Source organism: Natator depressus, chromosome 5 (genome assembly GCF_965152275.1).
Source record: "Natator depressus isolate rNatDep1 chromosome 5, rNatDep2.hap1, whole genome shotgun sequence".
NCBI classification, from domain to species: domain Eukaryota; kingdom Metazoa; phylum Chordata; order Testudines; family Cheloniidae; genus Natator; species Natator depressus.
The window spans coordinates 120,824,552-120,846,797 of record NC_134238.1 but is presented as its reverse complement, the minus strand read 5'-3'; the positions used below and the strand labels follow the sequence as shown (position 1 = coordinate 120,846,797).

At 44.4% G+C, this 22,246-nt stretch overlaps 1 long non-coding RNA gene across 1 annotated transcript in view; it reads right to left on the bottom strand.

The window, feature by feature from the left end:
• The window catches only part of LOC141987078 (uncharacterized), a 43,648-nt gene that overhangs the window by 18,115 nt on the left and 3,287 nt on the right, over positions 1-22,246 (bottom strand). Inside the window, exon 2 of the long non-coding RNA XR_012639437.1 lies at positions 20,944-21,024. This is a non-coding gene — a long non-coding RNA (uncharacterized LOC141987078). The remainder of the gene's footprint in view (positions 1-20,943; positions 21,025-22,246) is intronic.

Below are 22,246 nucleotides of genomic sequence, written 5' to 3'. Positions count from 1 at the left end.
CGAAGTACATGCGGAAGTGACTTCCTGAATCTATCCCTGTATCCTCAACATACAGTAGTATGCAACTTATAAATGTTTAGTGATATCCAAATGCTAGTTACTTACCACTCTACGTACAGAGAATAACTCGGAGGTTTCCTGTTTAATAGGAAACACATGCCATTTCAGATTTGGAGGTCTGACTGCTCAGAACATCCACAGAATGTAAAGGCTTCCACTGTCAGGTTCCCTTGAACTCATTATATTTTTTTTTTTTTTTTTTTTTTTTAGTGACCTTATTACAGCTTGGTTACTAAGTGGGTTTTTTCCCTTCTTTCACACTAATTGCCTTCCTCCTGCAGGTGAATCTCCATACATGATCACTGCACAGCACCCTTTCACCTTAGCTTATGAAATAGCTTGCAAAACAGGTTGGGTAGTGGTATGATGCATTAGTTTGACTGCTTCCGGCCTTTCTGCAAAGCCATAAGGCTCTCCCTATATAATGTCCATTTGCTTTTGTATAGCTTCTTTGTACACCAACTTAGCATATGAACATATCTGTGCTGAGAGCATCTCTTCTCCCAAACCTCCATCCACAGTGGAACATAATATAATCCATTATCAGATTCAAAAGTATTTTGTTACAGCACAGATGTGTTAATGCTGCTGTTTTATGAGGGTAGTATTTGTTTAACTGATGGGGAGAACAATTCTTGTAGCTTAGCACCTGTGCAGTGAGTTATAGCCAAATTGCCAAGTTGGCTCTCATGCTAAATCTACTTCCCTTTGTCCAAGTGGCATTAGGGGGCAGGGCAGGGCAACTTTCACATCTAGGTACCTAAAGAAAGGAGCTGAGCTAGAGGGAGCAAGTAGAGCTGGATGCAATTTTTCAACTGTTTTTTTTTTCCTCCAAAAAATATTTTGTGATTGTCAGTTCTGATGAACTGTGCACATAATCCCAAGGAAACCTTTCATTTTGATATTTTCCAAGACATCTTGACTTTGTGAAATGGCTTTTCATTTTTGAAATTTCCTTCAAATCTATTAAATTTAACAATTAGAATGGAACATTTCATGTAGGAGTAAATTTTTCGTTTAAATTTTGACAATTTAACCCCAAACAACTTTATTTTTTCACAAGTGTCACAAACCAAGAGTCCATTATTTACACAGCTGTTCACTGCCTTGTGCTACACAAGTAATAGCAGGTGTAAGTTTCACACTTACTTTCCTCTTGTTTTAATCTTAACCTTGATGCTTACCTTCCTATGAATTTATGTAGGAAGTATAGCAGGCTCATGAGCTGTACACAGTAAAGAGACTCAAAACATCTACAAGAGAACCCTAATTTTAGCCCTGTGTTTTATCTTCACCAAATTTTGTTATTGCTGCTTATTGCTATATCACAGTTGTAATAGATTTGTGCTGTGCACTCATACATTTCTCCTGACACCATACCCCTCCTTTCATTTTGATCTGCTACGAGTAGTAAAGGGCCACCAGCTGCTTTGGATGCTGTAAAAGTTATTTTTGTGTTAACTAATCTTGCTCTGAGTGGTATTGGTGCCCCTGGACCCAGATTTGTGTTGTTTATATATTGTATCAAACTCTCTTCCCCCACCCCATGTTAAAAGAACATGAAGGTTGCAAAATGAAGTGCTTGGAAGTTAGGAAATGCCTGCTTTACTGTTGCCTGGGCAACTTTAATTCCCCACCACCATCGCATACACATGCATTATGATACAGTTCTTAATTACATGATCACATCCTGTTTTTTGACAGGACCCATGCCTCATTCAGTGCACAGAAGTGATGGTGCTCTGGGAATGAATCAGGTGGATCCTGGGACATGTTACCAGGGGCTAGAGAGCAGGTGCCTAAATTCTTGTCTGGAAAGACCTCAGTGCCCTGAACTCCCACTAGGAACAGTAAGATTGCCCAGCATGAGGGCTTCCATGAGGGAGCTAGGGGCAAGCCCAAGCTGAGGGTTGGCTAACTAATCCCCTGACTCAGTACACACCTCTTGGTCTCTGTATGAGGCAGGGGATTAGAGAAAGGATTGTCTCATTATTAAGATCAGTGATTGTACTAAGCCTCTGTTAGCACACGTGTGTGATGCAGGCAAATCTTCTAAGCCAAACTGTTTACAGGTAGTCATTTGTGTGTTCATTTTCTGAGTACAGTATGACACAGTGATTTGCAGAAGTGGCTCATAAAGTGAGCACCCCACAATAGTTGGTAGGTTTGGCCTCTATCTTTCTGTGCTCTCCATTCCCCATCTGTAAAATCAGGATACCACTCACCTCACAGGAGTGTAGTGAACAGAAGTTCATTACTGCTAATGATGACCAAAGATATTCTGGTGAGAACAGTACAGGAAATAATACTTCTGTAGTCAGTGTAGACTTTCAGTGGTAAATTGAAGAGGAGTCTTGAATAGATACCCATTCAGTGGACACAGACCATCCTTCTAGAAAATCATCTTTCATTATGTGACCACATACTATCATAATGTAGACACACAAAATGGCAAATTAAAGTTGTACAAGTAACCGTCGGTCTAGAATTTCTTAAGTTTAAATGCTCCAATATATGTTTCTTAGACTGGTGGTCTGACACAGTATGGCCATTCTTATTTACCCCAGTATTCTGTCCCCTGATGGGATGGTGCCGGATGCTTCAAAAGGAATGAACAGGACAATTATAGAGTGATCCATCCCCTGTTGTCCAGTCTGAGCTTCTGGCATGCAATTGCCTACATTTTTAAAAGAGCAAACAAGGCAGAAATTCTATCACACTGTCAAATCTATTGACACCTATATGGATCACCAGCAGGGTTGGAAATTTTAGATGCACAGACCTCTATCGCTTGAGCTAATGGAGTAACTGATAGCAGCAGTAGGTTGTCATCCTCCATTTGGACAAGTGCTAAAGGAGGATGAGATACACTTTCACAGATAATTGCTGACAGCAGAGGAGCGATGAGACTCCGGAATCTTGGTTCCCCACTCCAGGCTCTGGAGGAGAAAGTTCTCTAATGGGCACAGATCCTTCTGTGTGTGTGTATTCCTCAAGCATGACCCCTTCTGCCCCAGTCTCCTGCACCTTGTGCCAATGCCAGTCCTTTCTCTCCCCCAAGCTGCCATCCCCATCTGCCCTCTGCTAAGCTCCTTGTCCTCATCTCAGGCTCCAGCCCCTTGGGCTTCTCATCCCTGTCTGCTCCTACAAGTTTCTTCTCATTCCACTCTCCAGCCCTCTGGTTTCCTTATCCAAATCCCAGGTTCCCTGTCTGAGTCCCACTCTCCCTTCCAGTTCCCAGTCTCTCTCTCTCCCAGACTTCTTGTATAGCCAATCCTTTCCTTCCCCATAACCAGCTTCTCAACCTAGCTCAGCCTTCCCCTCCCCCACATCAGTCTCACATGCTGCCATTCCTCCCAGTCCCAGGACTTGTCTATACTTACACCACTGCACCAATCCAGCTGCACCACTGTAGCACCTAGTGAACATGCTACCCGTGCTGATGGTGCAGTTTCTCCCATCAGTGTAAATACTTCACCTCCCTGAGAGGCAGTAGCTATAATTAGCATTGCCCAGACTTCCCTGCTGGAGGGTAACAATATCATTAACCTGCTGCAAAGTGCTTCAGAGCTCAGAACAGCAGCCTGCTTCCTGCTCCTGGGCTCAGCTTCCCCCAACCCACACAGGGCATGTGGCCTTCCACAAAGCAGCTGCCCTGACTGCCTGCCCCCATGGAGTCTGACCCCAGCAACAGGGAGCCTGTTGGAGCAGACCCAACACTACCATCCACACCCAATTCCAGAAGCTTCTGGCTGTGGAGTGCTTAATCTGCCTAACAACAGTGACCCAGCAGGTAGAGAGAGCTCAGTGGTTTGAGCATTGGCCTGCTAAACCCAGGGTTGTGAGTTCAATCCTTGAGGGGGCCATTTAGGGATCTGGGGCAAAAATTAGGGGCTTGTCCTGCTTTGAGCAGGGGGTTGGACTAGGTGACCTCCTTAGGTCCCTTCCAACTCTGATATTCTATGATCAACAGGGAAGTCTGGGCAATGCTAATTATAGCCAGGGGAAATTGGGAGGGTAAAATAACTTCTATTTTAATTGTATGCTTTGAAAGTTGTTTTGATTTTAGCCAACCTGCTCCAGTTAAATCGTCCCAACTAGTGCGATTCACCAACTTTTATGTAAATATAGTAACAGGGGAAGAGTCATTTCTAGTTTGCTAGTCTCAGTTTTGTATTTTGTTGTAACTGGGTTTTCTTTAAATCTATACAGGTAACTGAGCGGTTGGTTAATCCGTCAGCTGACTGGCTAGCAGTGATTTCAGCAGAGGAAGAGTCTGCCCGGATTCCAACTGACGATCCCTACAAGCTAGGGGAGGGAAGACATTGTTTTAGACTCAGCAGATTGATAGATTTGGTGATCAAAGACTCTAACTGAGACTTAGGTAAACAAAACCTAATCTTTTGGGACCTTACTGTTTCTTCTCACTGTATTTCTGTGGGGACTGAACTGTTCAGATTTTAATTTTTCTTTGTTTATGTATAACCAGTGGTGAGCTGGAGCCGGTTCCCACCGGTTCGCTAGAATCGGTTGTTAAATTTAGAAGCCCTTTTAGAACCGGTTGTTCCATGAGGAACAACCGGTTCTAAAAGGGCTTCTAAATTTAACTGGCCAAAAGTGGCGTCTTAGGCGCCGACTCCATGGGTGCTCCAGGGCTGGACCACCCAAGGGGAAAATTTGGTGGGTGCAGAGCACCCACCAGCAGCTCCCCGCCCCGCCCCAGCTCACCTCCGCTCCGCCTCCGCCCCTGAACGCGCCGCCCTGCTCTGCTTCTCCGCCCGCCCCAGGCTTCCCGCGAATCAGCTGTTCACACAGGAAACCTGGGTGGGCTGAGAAGCAGGCGGCGGCTTCGCACTCAGGCCCAGGGAGGCGGAGGCAGGGTGGTGGTGAGCTGGGGCGGGGGGGGGGCGTGAGGAGGGCCGCCCTCGCCGCAGCAGGTAAGCCGGGGGGGGGGGCGGCGCAGGGGAACCGCTCCCCGCCCCAACTCACCTCCGCCACCCTCGCCCTGAGTATGAAGCCGCCGCCTGCTTCTCAGCCCTCCCAGGCTTCCCACCGAACAGCTGATTCGCGGGAAGCCGGGGGGGGGGGGGCGGAGAAGCAGAGCGGGGCGGCGCGTTCAGGGGAGGAGGCAGAGCGGAGGTGAGGTGAGCTGGGGCCAGGTGCGGGGTGGGGAGCTGCCGGTGGGTGCTCTGCACCCACCAAATTTTCCCAGTGGGTGCTCCAGCCCTGGAGCACCGACGGAGTCAGTGCTTAAGGCGCCACTTTTGATGTGATCGGGGGGGAGCGGCTGCTTCCCCTGCTCCCCCGCAGCTACGTTCCCCTGCCCTCGGAGCCAGAGGGACCTGCCAGTTGGTTCCCGGGAGCTGCCCCAGGTAAGCACCGCCAGGACTCCCCACCTCACCCCCCGGCAGGTCCCTCTGGCTCTGAGGGGTGGGGTGGGCACCCGCTACGGTGGCCCACGAGACCCTCCTGCCCAGTTCTGGGGGCAGTGGAGGGGGCTGGATGGGGCAGGGGTCCTGGGGGGGGGCGGGTCAAGGAACGCAGAGGGGGTAGGATGGGGCAGGAGTCCCGGGGAGGCGGGGGTGGACAACGACCCCCTCGTGGGGTGAGGAGGGAACCAGTTGTTAAGATTTTGGCAGCTCATCACGGTGTATAACTGAAGGTAATAGGCTTCAGAGTGGTAGCTGTGTTAGTCTGTATCAGCAAAAACAACAAGGAGTCCTTGAGGCACCTTAGAGACTAACAAATTTATTTGGGCATAAACTTTCATGGGCTTAAATTCATGTGCTGTAATATATATATATACACTGCTTACTGTATTTTTCACTCCATGCATCTGATGAAGTGGGGTTTAGCCCACGAAAGCTTATGCCCAAATAAATGTGAAGGTAATGTCTATGGATTATAAAATAGCCATGTCATGCTGTAAAAATTAGATTGTTTCTTTATCAAAAGATTTTTTCAAAGTTATTTAATAAAATTCATTTCCTTAGTTCCTTTAGGGACTTGAATGTGGGGAGGCTGACCCTGTGCAATCCTTGCTGAAAATCCTTAGAGACTGAACTGTGGGTCTCCAGCTACTCTTCTATGGGAGTTGGTTGTTTTTTAAGGCACTGGAGATGGGAAATAAAGTGAACTCTAGCCCACCCAAAGGTTACAAAGCACATGGCAGGGGAGTGATTGAGTTGCAATAGCTGACTTCATCTGCATAAAGCCCTCCCCATCATTAAGCCATGAGGCTGGGCTATGCTTAGGGCTTTCCAGGCATTCCCCAAGGCACTGCAGAAAGGGATGTTGTGCGGGACCCAAACAAGCTACTCCCTTCTGACCTTAAAGTCTATGATTCTATGAGAGAGCTTTAGGGGCAGGCTAGAGCTGAGAAAACAGGGCCAGTGGATCTTCAGACTTAACAACATTTGTAGGGGGTGTGGAATGACAGAGATTACGATACCAGCCTATGGACTGGAGTAGCTGCCACTGCTGTGTTGTAAAGCGGGGGTGGGGTGGGGTTGAATTCCATTCCCAGAATCCCATACAAATCCCAGGTTATTGAGCTTTCTTAAGGAAGGAAGCATTTAATCCATCACGCAGTTCCAAAGTGAGCCCAGCCGGTTTAACATTCTGCATGGTCCATCGGCAGGAAAGCAGAAATGTACCTGTGTAAAATTGCAGCATGTCTGAAATCAGCCAGTCGTTTTGCAAGGCTATCATTTCAGATTCTTTAAAAGTATACTTTGCTGGTTTGCCTGGGTAGAGCAGTGATCCCCGTAGGAAATGGAGTTAAGTGGAGAGATGGTATGATAAATGCCAGGTAATATACAGAAACCTTTGACTTTGTCTGCATTGCATTTTGATGCCTTTCTAATGATTCCAGCCCTATACACAGCTTGCTCTCTCTTGCTCCCCTAAGTGGTCATGGTAAAGGAATGAATGTTTCAGTATAAGGAAGCACAGCTGTGAAAAATATGGATCTCCTTCAACCCTACTGATCAAAAAACCCCAAAAGGCCTGGAGAGCAGTCTTTCTTCACAGATGCCAGTCCAAAATAAGGCTTTATTTCTGACCTCTGCACTACAGTAGAACTGGTTTCTAACCTCTGACTTCTTTAATTGGCAGAGTAAGACACAGCAGCTGAAATAAACTAAGAACCAAACCAATCTTAGATCTTTTTTTTCTTCCCTCAAAACTAAAAAACTTTTTCTTGGTTGTTTTTCATCATTGGACATCTGTTCCTCTTGTTTATATCCAGTTCCAGCAGCAAAACTAGCAAAATACCAGTAAATTAAGCTGTCCCTTCTCTTTTCTGGGTGAAACTGCAGACTAATGGAAATCTTATTTGGACAGCTCTGTTCCCATAAACTATCCAGTGTGAGTCCAAAACCAGAGATTTGGCTAAGTTTGCCCAAGACTTACCTGTGGTGAAACGGCTGTATTCTGAAGCTGAGAGGAATAAAATAAAATAGCATCGACTTCAAGCTGACCTACCCTGCATTTTCAAACATATGAATGGGATTGGTAAAGTTGATATAGATACAGCACCGGATTCCACATTGCCTTGTTACTAGTGCGGTTGTGTTTTAGACATGTCTGCCTATATGTTTGTAAAGTGCCTAGCACACTGGGGCCCTGATCCTGAAGTAAAGTAAAAGGCCGCTTCAGTTAGGCACCTTATTGGCACCTATAGAAGGTTTTCAAAATGTTATAGAACAGAGAACATGGTTGGGCTATTTAAGAAGGTGGCTGCAGTAAATCAAGATAAATGGGTTCAAGAGACACCAAGATTTATTCTGGAGAATGCAGGCCTTGAAGTTTATTGGGAGAGGATTAGGATGCATTTAAACACAGGAGGCCTGTGTTCCTGCTTTGTCCTGCTCCTAACATTTTCCCTTTCCTTGTTTTATGTTCACAGCATGCAAACAGAGAAGTTAGAATTTTTCATGTTTTGATCTCTCTGGAAGGTTGCAACATAACACTACTTTATTTATTTCTTAAAGTCCAGAACATTAAACACATAAGAACCCAAAAACACAGACAGAGAGAAAGCTGTCAGCTCCCTAATGCACAGAGGCATCACTCACCCTACCTTACTCTAGGCTGGCTCTTTACAGACTGATTGCAGGAAGACCCAGTTCACATGCTTCCCTACAGAGCCCCTAGCCCAGGGGAAGGCAAACTACAGCCCACGGGATTGCCAGCCCCATGGTGCAGCAGGGCTAAGGCAGGCTCCCTGCCTGCCCTAGCACTGCACCGCTCCTGGAAGCGGCCAGCACCACGTCCCTGTGGCCCCTGGGGGAGAAGGAGGCAGAGGGCTCCGTGCACTGCCCTCGCCTGCAGGCCCCGCCCCCCCACAGCTCCCATTGGCTGGGAACGAGGAACCAAGACCGCTGGGAGCTTCAGGGGTGGTACCCAGAGGCAAGGGCAGCGCATGGCAGAGCCACCTGCCCCGTCCCACCCCACCCCCTGCCACTGTCGGACATGCTGGCCACTTCCGGGAGCAACACAGGGCCAGGGCAGGCAGGGAGCCTGCCTTAGCCCCACTGCGTGTCGCTGCTACCCCAGAGCCGCTCCAGGTAAGCGGCGCTGGGCCAGAGCCCACACCCCAAATCCCTCCTGCACCCTGCACCCCAAGCCCCTACCCTGAGCCCCCTCCTGCACTCCATACCCCCTCCTGCTCCCCAACTCCCTGCCCTGAGCCCCCTGCCACACCCTGCACCCTTCCTGCTCACTGCACCCCCTCCCACACTCCCTCCTGCATCCCACTCCCTGCCCCAGCCCTGCATACAATTCATGGCCCTGCATACAATTTCCCCACTCAGATGCGGACCTCGGGCCAAAAAGTTTGCCCACCCCTGCTCTAGCTTGAAAGCAGGACCAGGAATACCCTAAAAATTTAAAGTGATAGCTTATAATTTTAACATCGTTTTCAATACACCACACTTTTCCAGTAGAAGACTTCATCCACTGATTTTAAAATGGATTATTTTAAATCTAAGTTTAGAAGGATTTGCAGCAGGTGTTCTGTCAGTCAATTCAATAGACATTTCTCCTTTCACTACAAGGCTTCCCCTGGGTCAGGCATGAAACTGAAGTTAACAACAAAGCAGCAAGGCAGTGTGTAGGTGAACTGCAGTGGATCTGAGAACTCACACTTGAAAAGTGTAACAATGAATCAGAAAGGAGGCAAAACAGAAAATTTATGACTGATTCTGGGATTTAAGTGAATTTGGATTAGAAATAAAGATTAAGTTCATGTGTGATGCAATAACTGTGGAACTGTTTCACACTGAATTAGGCACAGTAGAAAACAGATTTCTGGTATACATTTCTTTAGCGTCAAAAACCAAAGCACCAACTCCTTCTCCAAGCCACTAAAAACTTTAAAAATATGTATTTTTCCTCCAAGGTTCAAAAGCTTTTCCAAAATATACTTGACTTCACCCAAACTCCTGGGTCTAGAAATCTCAACGTATCCAAACTTGGAGCATATTTCAAGTAAGGACTAAAAACTCTAGCATAGAAAAAAAGCTACGTGGCCACAGATTTGTCATCACAGACATTTGAATCCTCTCCCATTGTCACATCTCCCCCAGGTGTGCTAATCTCACACTTTTCATGGTCAGTTCCTCTGGAGGCAGTACATCTATCATGTCTGGCACTGACAGAAGATGTTGCTGGTCCCGGTGCCAATTAAGCACAACACAGAGCAGGTGGGGTAGCATTGTTTCCAACAACAGAGTCAGCAGAGTAATGCACTACAGAAAGCAACTCTCCCCAGCACCCTGTGCCGGAAGAAGAAAAACAATATTGTTCTACCTAAATGACGGCATTTGACAGCACCTCTCTGCTCGTCTTAGCACAATCTCTGCTTATCTCCTTCTTCACGCAACTACTCCCAGACAAGACAATTTAGTGTGGCAAAGGATGAGCAGGCAAACCATCAAACAATGACTATGTATTTATTTTTAAACAGAGAGTGAATTTAGGGTTCATATAAGTGTTTCCCACTAACTAGCCAGATAAAGTGAAGATACGTGCAGTGACGATTTCTCTACACTGCTGTCTCACTGGGTGGCCACCCAAAGAAGATAATGGGCGTGAAAACAGCACCCCTGAAGCCCCGCAAATAGTCACTGAGAGGCCCCTCAGCCACAGACGGGGAGTGTGTTTGTGGGAAGAGGTCAGCTGTCCCAAAGAGAGAAGCTAAGTGTGGTGGGTCTTGGGAGCTGGGGCAGAGAAGGTGGCTGCAGGGATGGGAGTTGATCTGAAAGGCAGAGGTGGAGGGTTCGGTTCCTATAGAACCTGCTGCAATGGCTTGTTTAAAGCCTACCCTGAACAAACCCTGCAAGATTCATTCTCCTTACTTTTCAGATCTGAATCCAGGTCTCCAGAGGCCAGTCAGCAGTGCCCCAACCCATTGTGCCACCTCGCTTCCATGGACCAATCGTTCTTCAGGAGCTGCTGCGACTACTTTTACTTTTTGGCTCCACAGGGAACTTTCAGGCTCTGAAAACACTCTGCAAACATAAATGTAATAAACTTCCCAACACTCCGGTGAGTGTCATTAACCCATGTTACAGAGGTGCAAACTACAGCACACAGAGGTTCTTTGAGCAGGGGGTTGGACTAGACCTCCTGAGGTCTCTTCCAACCCTAATCTTCTATGATTGGTTACCGGATGTCACACAGTGCACTAATGCAGAGCTGGATGCACATCCCAGGATTATGACTACCAGTTCATTGCTCCATCCATTGCACATAAGGTCCCCAATTACGTCCGGATATAATTGCATTGGCTTTAATAAAGTTACACCAGGGATGAATTTGTCCTGTGGCCAAGGCCTGAAGGCACATAAGGTAGCAGTGTGAATAAGGAATTTGCTTCATTCAGTAAATTACACTGGCACCTTCTATACTTGAAAATGAAAAAAAAATTCCCTCGACTCATAATGGAATTCCTCCTAAAATAATATGAACTCCTAGACTCATTACACATGATGGTGCATACCCATATATTATATAGAAACCTGGCCTTTTAAAAAATCTCCCCTGATCCCAAAGGGGAAAAAATTCTCTGATCCTGCAAGACCTATTTCATTACTAGGTCTCTTAGAAAGTAATAGCTGTGAAACATCTCTGACATACTGTACACCCCCATAGGTCAGTTTTATCGCAGTTTCCGAAGGTTCTTCTTCCCAGTCCCTCAAACAGGTTTCCTGTGAAAAAAAAAAATCACAGGAGACCCTCCAGTGCCAGAAACCTCTTGTTCATCCTGCATTTTTCTTCTGTAATGTTTGGGAAGCATATCTTCTCCTTTAAGTTACTCACCCCCCTGCTCTCTTTAGAAAAGACGCTGCATGTAAATTGGCAATACAGGGAAAATACTAGATCCAGTTGAGATCCCCCACCCCTTTTTGAGTGAATTTAGTGCTGGGGAAAGGTGCCAGGACTGAGAGCCCTGGAGACCAGAGTCCTTCCTTTATACACACAGCTTGTACCGCATGGGCAGTGGTTTATGACAGGACTCACTCTTTTCAATGTACAGAAAAAGGCCTGCATCTTTTAACCAAAGACATATAGTACAGACAGGGAGATGCTGCATCTTTTTCTTTGTCATGATTTTTTCTCTCCTTGAAATTGTTAAGTTGTACAGTCAATTGCTTGCCCACACTTTGCTCAGTCTGAAATATATTTAAGAGCCCAAAATAGCCAATATCAGTCAGGTTTATTGCTAAAAGTCAACAGTAGTAGAGTAGAGGAGGAAAGGTTCAATACAATAGCAGTTTGTGGACAACCATCTCATGCAGCATTGTTAAAAATTCACCTTACACAGAAGATGTGCTCTCGGAGTTGCACGTTGCAGCTAAGAGTACTTATCGGATGACTGTACAAATTACAAAACTTTTTACACACCACTAAAATCCAACCCATCAGTTCATCCCAGTACCTTAATTTGTTGTTCTGTACCTTTCTTTATCTACTAGCATTCCTGGAACTGGTCTGTGAAGATATCTCCCCAACTTTTACCATGACATAGAAAAAATGTATCTTGATTTTGACACATTTCCTATCTGCTCATGCCAAATTGCACTAGTGCCAGGTATTGTAGAATGTAGCTTAGCATGAGCGAACAGAACTCTGAGAAGAACACAGGCCAATTCAGCTCTTATAACTGCCAAGCATTCTGATAATGTGGTGTGTACGAACAAATAGGACATTAAATAAAGAGGTCCACATTTCTGAGTAAAGGAGATGCTGTAATGGTTATTTCTATTAAGTTGCAGCAAACAATATTAAACAGCTGGGCCAAATCCCTATCTTATGCAAACCTAGTTTATGGAGGTGCACCAGGGAAAAATGACTTTACCTTTATCAGTGAAGTCAGTTGATGAGCATTTTGAATGTGCAAGGAATGCAGCATCCAGCTGTTGATATTAACAATCAAGAAGAACCTTATTCAATATCTGGACACAAGATGTATGAAAAATTAATTTTCTATATTGCTTTATTAACCAAAAGAAAAGACATTTGGTCAATTAGGGTCCAATGTTGCATGTGGAATTAAAGTCACAGGAAGTCTGTCCTTAGAGGACTTCCAGGATCAGATCCTTAGCATGTTACACTGTGTTTGAATAAGCAGGTTCCTTTGGCTAAATATCTAAAGCAAAAACAAACTCACAGCAATAACTGCTATTACATATAACTAATATGTCTCACACGTAAAAATAATCAAACAAACTAATACAGGCTGACAAATATAATCATACATGTCTAGAACAAAAGATCCAATTGACCTTTTTCTAAACACTCACTCTCTCTTTTTCAGTTCCACCCATGAAGATAAAATTATGATGGGACTAATTCTTCCTTGGTATAGTTGTGCTGAGCTCAATGGATTTACACCAAGAATGAGATTGGATCATTGTGTTTAATATTACTTATTAGAACATAAGTAATTACTTATCTTTATTATTACATTTGTGTCCAGAGGGCCCAACTGAGATCAGTGCCCGTTGTGTATGCTAGATGCTGTACCAGCACAGAGTGAGAGACAGTCCCTGTAGAAAGGGGTTATAGTCCTGCTCCAGGTGCTCTAAGCTTCGAAAATTCAGGCACCTACACAAAAGTGGCCTAAATATGGATATATGTGCTTAATTTTAGGCACCCAAGATCAAAACTGTTGGTACTAGTGACTAGAGCAAAGTAGAATTTTCCAGCTCCACACCCTGTACTCAAACTGTATTTCGCCCTCACTTAAAAGTTGAAATTACTTGGAAACTTTTAAATCTTTTTGTTGCCATAAGACTATACAGCTAGCATCTATAGTGGTATGCAGTGCACACGACTGCACTCACAGAAAATGGGCCAACCTTTAAAAGGTATTAGCCTAGACTTGTGCTGAGGCAGAGAAAAGAATAGGCCAAAGACAAAATCCCTATCATACTAGAAGGAGTATAACTGATTTATATGGATGTCTCAATCTAGATATATTAATAGACAAGAAATGCCTGGCCGATAGAGATAACAGGAGATTGAATATTTGGGGACTGGGGGGGAAATCCTGACGCAGAATGTCTAATACACTCATTCTGAGGAGACTCACTACCATTATAGAACACATCCACACCAGTGTAACTCAGGTGTTGTCAATGGGAGTAAGACTAGTGTAACGGAGAACACAATGTCGCCAAAGGTACCTGCTCTTAGAAGCTTGAATCCGAGTGAAACTGAAAATATAATGAAAGGACAACAAATATGGAGAATTTAGCTCCTTCCTCCTGTGAAGAACACAGGCCTTGGACATAATATACACCCCCAGAGGGAACCACTATTGAATAAGATGGCAAGCCACCTGCTGTACTAGCTGTCATTTGCAAATGGTGTAGCCCTAATTCATCATTGAGGTGGCAAACACAGATAATCATGGTGAGGTCTGAGTCTGAAAGAAAAGGATGCAATCTCTTTCCCAATGGAAAATGATAGAGAGCACTGTCAGCAATGTCTCCCCTGGACTACATGTATTAACCCAGAATTCACAAGAAAGAGATGGCCAGATATCCCCAGCAGGTGCAAAGCGGTATGGCTCCACTGTATGGCTTCAGTAGTGTTAGGCCATTTCACACCAGCTAAGGATCTGGCCTAAAGAGCAAGTGTGAAAAAAGTTTCATACAGAAGGGAAATTTCCAAACACACCTGAGAATCTGTCCAGGAGGGAACCTATTCAGATGCATTCGGTGTGGGAACAGCTTTATTGCCAAAGGAAATCACTGGATGTACCAGAGACCCCCATGCAGCAGGAGACCATTTTCATTCACCCATTGGGTGGAAGTTTCACCGCCATTGAAGAATGCAATATAGACCATATAGGAAAGCCACCATTTGTATGCCATGATTGTAGGAAAAGCTGTTAATCCAAGATATATGTCAAAATACAGAGAATCTATATCACGGTGAAACCATTTACCTGCATGGGATGTGGGGAGAGCTTTGTGCAGAGGGACTATCTCAAAGCACAGCCAAGAATCCAAACCCAGGAGCAAACCATTGACATGGCCTGAATGTGAGGAAAGCTTTACTATGAATGAAGTTCACTACAACAAAGAATCCACGTAGAGGGATGCCATCCCTTATGCAGGGAATCCATAATCACTTAAGTCCCACAGTTTAGGTAGGACTTACATGATGCATAGGCTTGTATGGGCCTTGTACACAGAGGTGATTTTCACAATGAATGTGGGGAAACCTTTATTTAATATGTTTGGGAACCCAAAGAGGAGGCAGCCTACCTGCATACACAGAGTGGGGGGAATGCTTTAGTGCTAACAGGGCCACTCAAACTCTAGTAGAATAGCAGCACAGGGAGGTTACAATCTGCATGCATAGACTGCAGGGCGAACTCCACTGCCAAGGGAAATCGAAAAAGCACCAGCGAGTATCCAGAGGAGGCAGCTCTGCCCCTCTGGATTCTCAGAACCCACCTCAGAAGCCTCCATTTCTTCCTTCTCAGTGGTCACGTAGATCACGTAGATGGCCAAAAGAAATCTGATGAGGTTCAATAAGGATAAGTGCAGGGTCCTGCACTTAGGATGGAAGAATCCAATGCACCGCTACAGACTAGGGACCGAATGGCTAGGCAGCAGTTCTGCGGAAAAGGACCTAGGGGTGACAGTGGACGAGAAGCTGGATATGAGTCAACAGTGTGCCCTTGTTGCCAAGAAGGCCAATGGCATTTTGGGATGTATAAGTAGGGGCATAGCCAGCAGATCGAGGGACGTGATCATTCCCCTCTATTCGACACTGGTGAGGCCTCATCTGGAGTACTGTGTCCAGTTTTGGGCCCCCCACTACAAGAAGGATGTGGATAAATTGGAGAGAGTCCAGCGAAGGGCAACAAAAATGATTAGGGGTCTAGAGCACATGACTTATGAGGAGAGGCTGAGGGAGCTGGGATTGTTTAGTCTGCAGAAGAGAAGAATGAGGGGGGATTTGATAGCTGCTTTCAACTACCTGAAAGGGGGTTCCAAAGAGGATGGCTCTAGACTGTTCTCAATGGTAGCAGATGACAGAACGAGGAGTAATGGTCTCAAGTTGCAATGGGGGAGGTTTAGATTGGATATTAGGAAAAACTTTTTCACTAAGAGGGTGGTGAAACACTGGAATGCGTTACCTAGGGAGGTGGTAGAATCTCCTTCCTTAGAGGTTTTTAAGGTCAGGCTTGACAAAGCCCTGGCTGGGATGATTTAACTGGGAATTGGTCCTGCTTCGAGCAGGGGGTTGGACTAGATGACCTTCTGGGGTCCCTTCCAACCCTGATATTCTATGATTCTATATGATTCTATGATCTAGTTGCAGAGACTTTGACTTTCTTGACTTTTGCCTGCTTAGTTTCTTAGGACAAGATTGTCACTTTACAATTGGCTGCATGTACAGGGCAGCGCGTAGCAGCACTGTTCCGGAAGCAGCTTGTGTCTCAGGGATAGCTGATCAAGGTGGTAATACCTTCCACTAGCCCTGTGTCCAACTCAACATCCATCCTCTGGTGCACCAAAGCAGCTGCCCTGGGTAGTATGTTGGGAGTGTGGCCAAGTGTAGGGAATATAGGCCCTATTTGAATTTAGGCCTGAGTGACTCTGGTTAGCCAAATGTTTAAGTAAGCATTACTAAGAAATAATTGAAGCAGCTTTCTGGCTTGAGGCAAAAGGTTATTCGGGTAAGGCCACTCACTCGTCCTGGGCTCTGTCCCCACTTCTGAGTCCTTTTGTCCCTTGTCACTGTTACTAACTGTCACAAGGTTGTTCAGAAATGCATGGATGGATACCTGTCATGGGGCTGATAGACCCTATCACCCCCGGGGGTGGGGGAGAGGTGCGTCACTGTCCCACAATCAACACACCTCCTTCCCCTCTAGCAGTCAGCCGAGACTGAGCTGATCTGCTGGCTTTTATAGCCTGCTTTCAGATGGAGCATGCCCAGCAGAGCCTTGGGGGTGTGGCCTCCTCAGCTAAGAGAGAAGGTTTAACCCCTGCTGTACCAGTGCTGGGCTGATACACCCCATCACAGTACCACTGACTAGGAGTTAATTATTAACAATTAAGACATTTAGCCTAGCCTAAGCGGAAATCTGTCACCAACTGCTTCTCACATGGGCCTCTCATATGTCCAGCTTACAGAAAGGACATTGATTTGTGGTCACCAACAGATTTTTCAAGAAAATGTCCACTTCAGATTGGAATCTTTTACCATGCTCTGATATCAGATTCTAAATTACTGGTCCACGATGAGCTATAGCTAACACGCTGGAATCTGTAATTGGACAGAGGTGGTCTCCAAGGTGGAAAAGGGGGGCACTGAACCCATGTGGAACAAAAGGATTTTGTACCAATAATGCCACCTGAAGCTGTATATGGCCATCTTCCCTGGATTGGCCATCCAGAGAAGTAAAAGGCCCTGACCCTGATTAAGCCAAACCTGAAGCAAGAACTAAGAGAGAGAAACGTCCACCTCCCCACATCAAAAATGAGCTCAAGTTGTTTATCACACCAGAACTAGTTCTCAGATAAGACCAGCTACGTGAGTTAGAGACACCAAGAGGAAGACAACACTGAGAGAGTGCTTTTGTATAGAATTTAGAGATGTCTGATTTCTCCAGCATTCCACTAGAGGGCATGTGTTGGGGGGGGGGTAATGTATCTCTAACCATTTCCCCCAATAGATACTCAAAACACCCCAAATCTGTTATTCAATTAATAAGAAATTAGTTTGGGTTAAAAATATTTTACTCCAAAGCTGCTAAGTGCCTGATTTATGGATCACTTCTGCATCTGTATGAAAGTATCAGAAAGACACAGACACTGTATTGGTTTGGGAAGAGGAATAGGCTAAGTAGAGTCTCACGCAGGTTGTATGTTCAGATAAATTTAAGATGAAACACCAAAGTGGGAAGCTGTAAAGAAATCATTTTAAGTGTTCTACTTCTTTAAAACAAAGGTGAGAGTCAGCTTCTGGGGGTTTTTTTTAGCAGACTCTTAGCCCAAATAGTTAGATTAAAAAGGCATTCTTAGTTTTGCTGTGAAGTATTGAAGTAATTCTTGCATAAACCTTATAAATTGATTTAATTGTTCACTGTAGTAATCAGTGAGCCAGATAAACTGAACCATTGATTTATTGATTGAATTTCAATTGTAATCTGGTTTGATCGTTGCCCCATCGACAGGCCTGGTTAAAGACTACAGTTTGGCTCAAAATGTTTTCTGAATGCAGCTTCCATTACATCGTCTGGTGTTGGCCAAACCCACCAATAGCCATGTGCACTGTGCAGAAGCAGCAACAACAGGTAACTACTCTGCCCCATCAGAGCAAGGAGCATTTGGAAGATGCAAAACAGCATCAGCAAAGGAATCATAAACGGGGAGCGGGAGAAGGGGACAAGATATTGGATATATAAAAGAGATATAAACTTTGCCTTCTGGAAACAAAGGAAAAGCTGAGCTCACATAACAAGTGAGAAGGATAGAAATACAGTTTGCATGCAAATGGATCAAAAACAGCAATAACCACGAGTTTTAGAAGGGATATAAACTGTCATCCTGCAGGGCACAAATCAACCACTAACTATGGGAGACTATAAGGAAACTTTCTTTGCGGGCTAGTTATCTCATCTGCTTTCCGCAAGGTTTCTTCTAGCTTCCTCTAGAAGCAGTTGGTGCTGCCATTGTCAGAGTTTGGATACTGGCCTTGATGGACCATGGATCCAATCCAGTCTGGTGGTTCCTATTTTCCTACAGTTCTATAAACAGAGGCTAAACAGCATCGCTGAGAGAGTTGATCTTGAGAGATCTGCCCAGCCTAAAGAGATAAGGTTGAGATTTTCAAAGCTGACTATGAAAGGGAATGTCAGCACTCTCAAGGCCTCTCTAATCTAGCAGAGAAAGGCAGAACAAGAACCAGTGGCTAAAAGTTAAAGCCAGATACCTTCAAATTAGAAATAAGGCACACATTTTTAATAGTTTGGTTTATTAAGCATTACAACAAACTACTGATGGAAGAGGTGGATTCCCCATCCCTTAGAATCTTCAAATCAAGACTGGATGCTTTTCTTGAACGTATTCTTTAGACAAACATGAGTTATTGTGCTTTTACACGTTTCTATTGCACTATGATTATTTTGTTTCATTTTCCATATTGGTGTTCATTTCTGGCATTGCATTAGCTGAAGTCTTGGGAACACTTTTTTCTATGATGGTCCAATGTAATTGCTGATAGAGCTTTTAATAGGGAGACTGAGTCAAAAACTTTTTAAGTTCTCTCATTCGTAGTGTTTGGCTACTATAATTCCAAAAACAATTTTATCAACACTGATGCTAATAAAGGTATTCTGTACTCTGACATATTGTATTTTGATACAGATCTATTACCAATTTTGTCTTTTATTCATCAAAGCCCTGCCCTTTTACTTGTTGCTTCCAAATTACTCTCCAAGAGCCTCCAGATCAGTTCTATTAAATCTTATTCACAACCTCAATACCTCTTAGGTAACATCTCTCACTGGAGCATCACTTGCCTTAAATCAGAGCCATGAAGACCTGGTTTTAACAAACAGAACAGGTAGAAGTTGCTAGCATGAGGCAGATCTCAGTACTGTGGAATCTCCTGGTAAAGAAGAAGGTCAGATATGAGGTTGATGGGCACCAGTCCTGTCCAACAACTGCTGAGCTCCAAACACTGGTTCACTCTAATCATAAAGAGGGATTCATTCATGATGGACACTGACTAACTGCATTTCCTCAATGTTTTGACAGTGCAGAATTCGCAGTAAATTACTCTAGTACTTTTTTGCCTAATCCTGCTCACAATGGAGTCAGTGGCAAAACTCCCATCAATTTCAAGCAGAGCAGAATGAGGCCCACTGTGTACAAAGCAGTTTGTAATCAATAACTGATTCAGTCTTGAGTATCAGTGTTTTGGCCAGTTCATAGATGAGACTGCTGTGCAAGTTTTCCAGAGAATTTCCCTGTCAATGCCATTATATTTTATTCCTTTGAAGGCAGATTAGACTAAACCCAGCACATCTGTTATCTCACCACTTTGATGTTATAAGATTAATGGCTGTAATGTTATCCTGAAATGCAAGTCAAGGATAAATTTTAAAGAGAGTTCAGTGTCTTCAGTAAATCCATTTATGGCTGGGTTTTTTTCTGATGTAATCAAAGCAAACATTAAATAAGGCCAGGATAAGAATATCCAGAATGGCCATATTGGGTCAGACCAACGGTCCATCTAGCCCATTATCCTGTTTTCTGACAGTGGCCAATGCCACATGCTTCAAAGAATATACAGAACAGGGCAATTATTGAGTGATCCATCCTGTAATACAGTCCCAGCTTCTGGCAGTTAGAGGTTTAGGGACATCCAGAGCATGGGGTTGCATCCCTGACCATCTTGGCTAATAGCCATTGATGGACCTATCCTCCGTGAACTTAGCTAATTCTTTTTTGAACCCAGTTCTACTTTTGGCTCTCATGCATACCCTGGAAATGAGTTGCTCGGGTGACTGTGTATTGTGTGAAGAGATACTTCTTCGTTTGTTTTAAACCTGCTGCCTATTAATTTCATTAGGTGACTTCTGGCTCTTGTGTTATGTGAAGTGGTAACTGAGATGTCCTTATTCACTTCACACCAGTCATGATTTTATAGACCTCGGTCATAGCCCCGCTCAGTCGTTTCTTTCCCAAGCTGAATAGTCCCAGTTTCTTTAATCTCTCCTCAGACGGAAGCTGTTCCAGACCCTTAATCATTTTTGCCACCCTTCCCTGCACCTTTTCCATTTCTAATCCATCTTTTTTGAGATGGGGTGACCAGAACTGCACGCAGTATTCAAGGTGTGGATTTATATAGTGGCATTATGATATTTACTGACTTTCTATCTATACCTTTCCTATTAGTTCCTAACCTTGTTAGCTTTTGTGACGGCCGCAGCACATTGAGTGGATGATTTCAGAGAACTATCCACAATGACTCCACAATCTCTTTCAAGTGGTAACGGCTAATTTAGACCCCATCATTTTGTCTGCATACCTGGGATTATGTTTTCCAATATGCATTACTTTGCATTTATCAACACTGAATTTCATCTGCCATTTGTTACCCAATTTTGCAAGATCCCTTTGTAACTCTTCACAGTTCATTTTTCTTTGTTTACAATTGACTATTGTTATTCACCTGGTCTCATTGTTTCTTAAGATAGGTTAAAAAAAATCAAATGTGCATAAGGTGGTGGTGGTTTTTCCTAGTGGTGGTCCCATTAAGACCATCTTTTCAAGAATTCACTCTATTTTTGATCACATATTCAATTCAATATGTAAATAGACTATGAAATGTTATTTTTACCTGTTTGTTCCAGCTGTTTGCAATCCTGGCTCTTTTGACATCTGTATACAATCAGTGTTTCAGTTTCCATTCATTAGAGTCCTGAGGAAGAATGATTTATGATCAGGGTTTGGGTTATAAAATAATTCCTTTAAAATAGTTGGGAGACTCAATTCACTTTTATTATCTTTCCAAGTCACACTGTTTGCAAAAGGCTTATAAAATTGTAAGGCTAAATTTAGAGCTGATGTAACTAGATACTATTCTACTCTAGTCAATGAAGTTGTGGTATCTTCTTACCAGTTCTAATAATGCTTTTCATCTATCAATCTCCCATTAGTTTATAGAGGTGAACTAATGACAGGGCAGGGAGTAGAAATTAGGTTTCCTATGATCCCATTCAATGTTATAACCACTGAACAATACCGTTTCCTTTTGCTGGAACTTGGCATTCCTTTGGTTGTGCTTGTCTGCAAGATCATTTCATAGCTTTTATTTTTTTGCTGCTGGCCTGCTTGGTTTTCGACTTTACCAATTTCATAGAATCATAGAATATCAGGGTTGGAAGGGACCTCAGGAGGTCATCCAGTCCAACCCGCTGCTCAAAGCAGGACCAATCCCCAACTAAATCATCCCAGCCAGGGCTTTGTCAAGCCTGACCTTAAAAACTTCTAAGGAAGGAGATTCCACCACCTCCCTAGGTAACGCATTCCAGTGCTTCACCACCCTCCTAGTGAAAAAGTTTTATCCTAATATCCAATTAAACCTCCTCCACTGCAACTTGAGACCATTACTCCTCGTTCTGTCATCTGCTACCACTGAGAACAGTCTAGATCCATCCTCTTTGGAACCTCCTTTCAGGTAGTAGAAAACAGCTATCAAATCCCCCCTCATTCTTCTCTTCCACAGACTAAACAATCCCAGTTCCCTCAGCCTCTCCTCATAAGTCATGTGTTCCAGTCCCCTAATCATTTTTGTTGCCCTCCGCTGGACTCTTTCCAATTTTTTCACATCCTTCGTGTAGTGTGGGGCCCAAAACTGGACACAGTACTCCAGATGAGGCCTCACTAATGTCGACTAGAGGGGAACGATCACGTCCCTCAATCTGCTGGCAATGCCCCTACGTATACAGCCCAAAATGCCATTGGCCTTCTTGGCAAATAGGGCACACTGTTGACTTATATCCAGCTTCTCATCCACTGTAACCCCTTGGTCCTTTTCTGCAGAACTGCTGCCTAGCCATTTGGTCCCTAGTCTGTAGCGGTGCATGGCTTTCTTCCATCCTAAGTGCAGGACTCTGCACTTGTCCTTGTTGAACCTCATC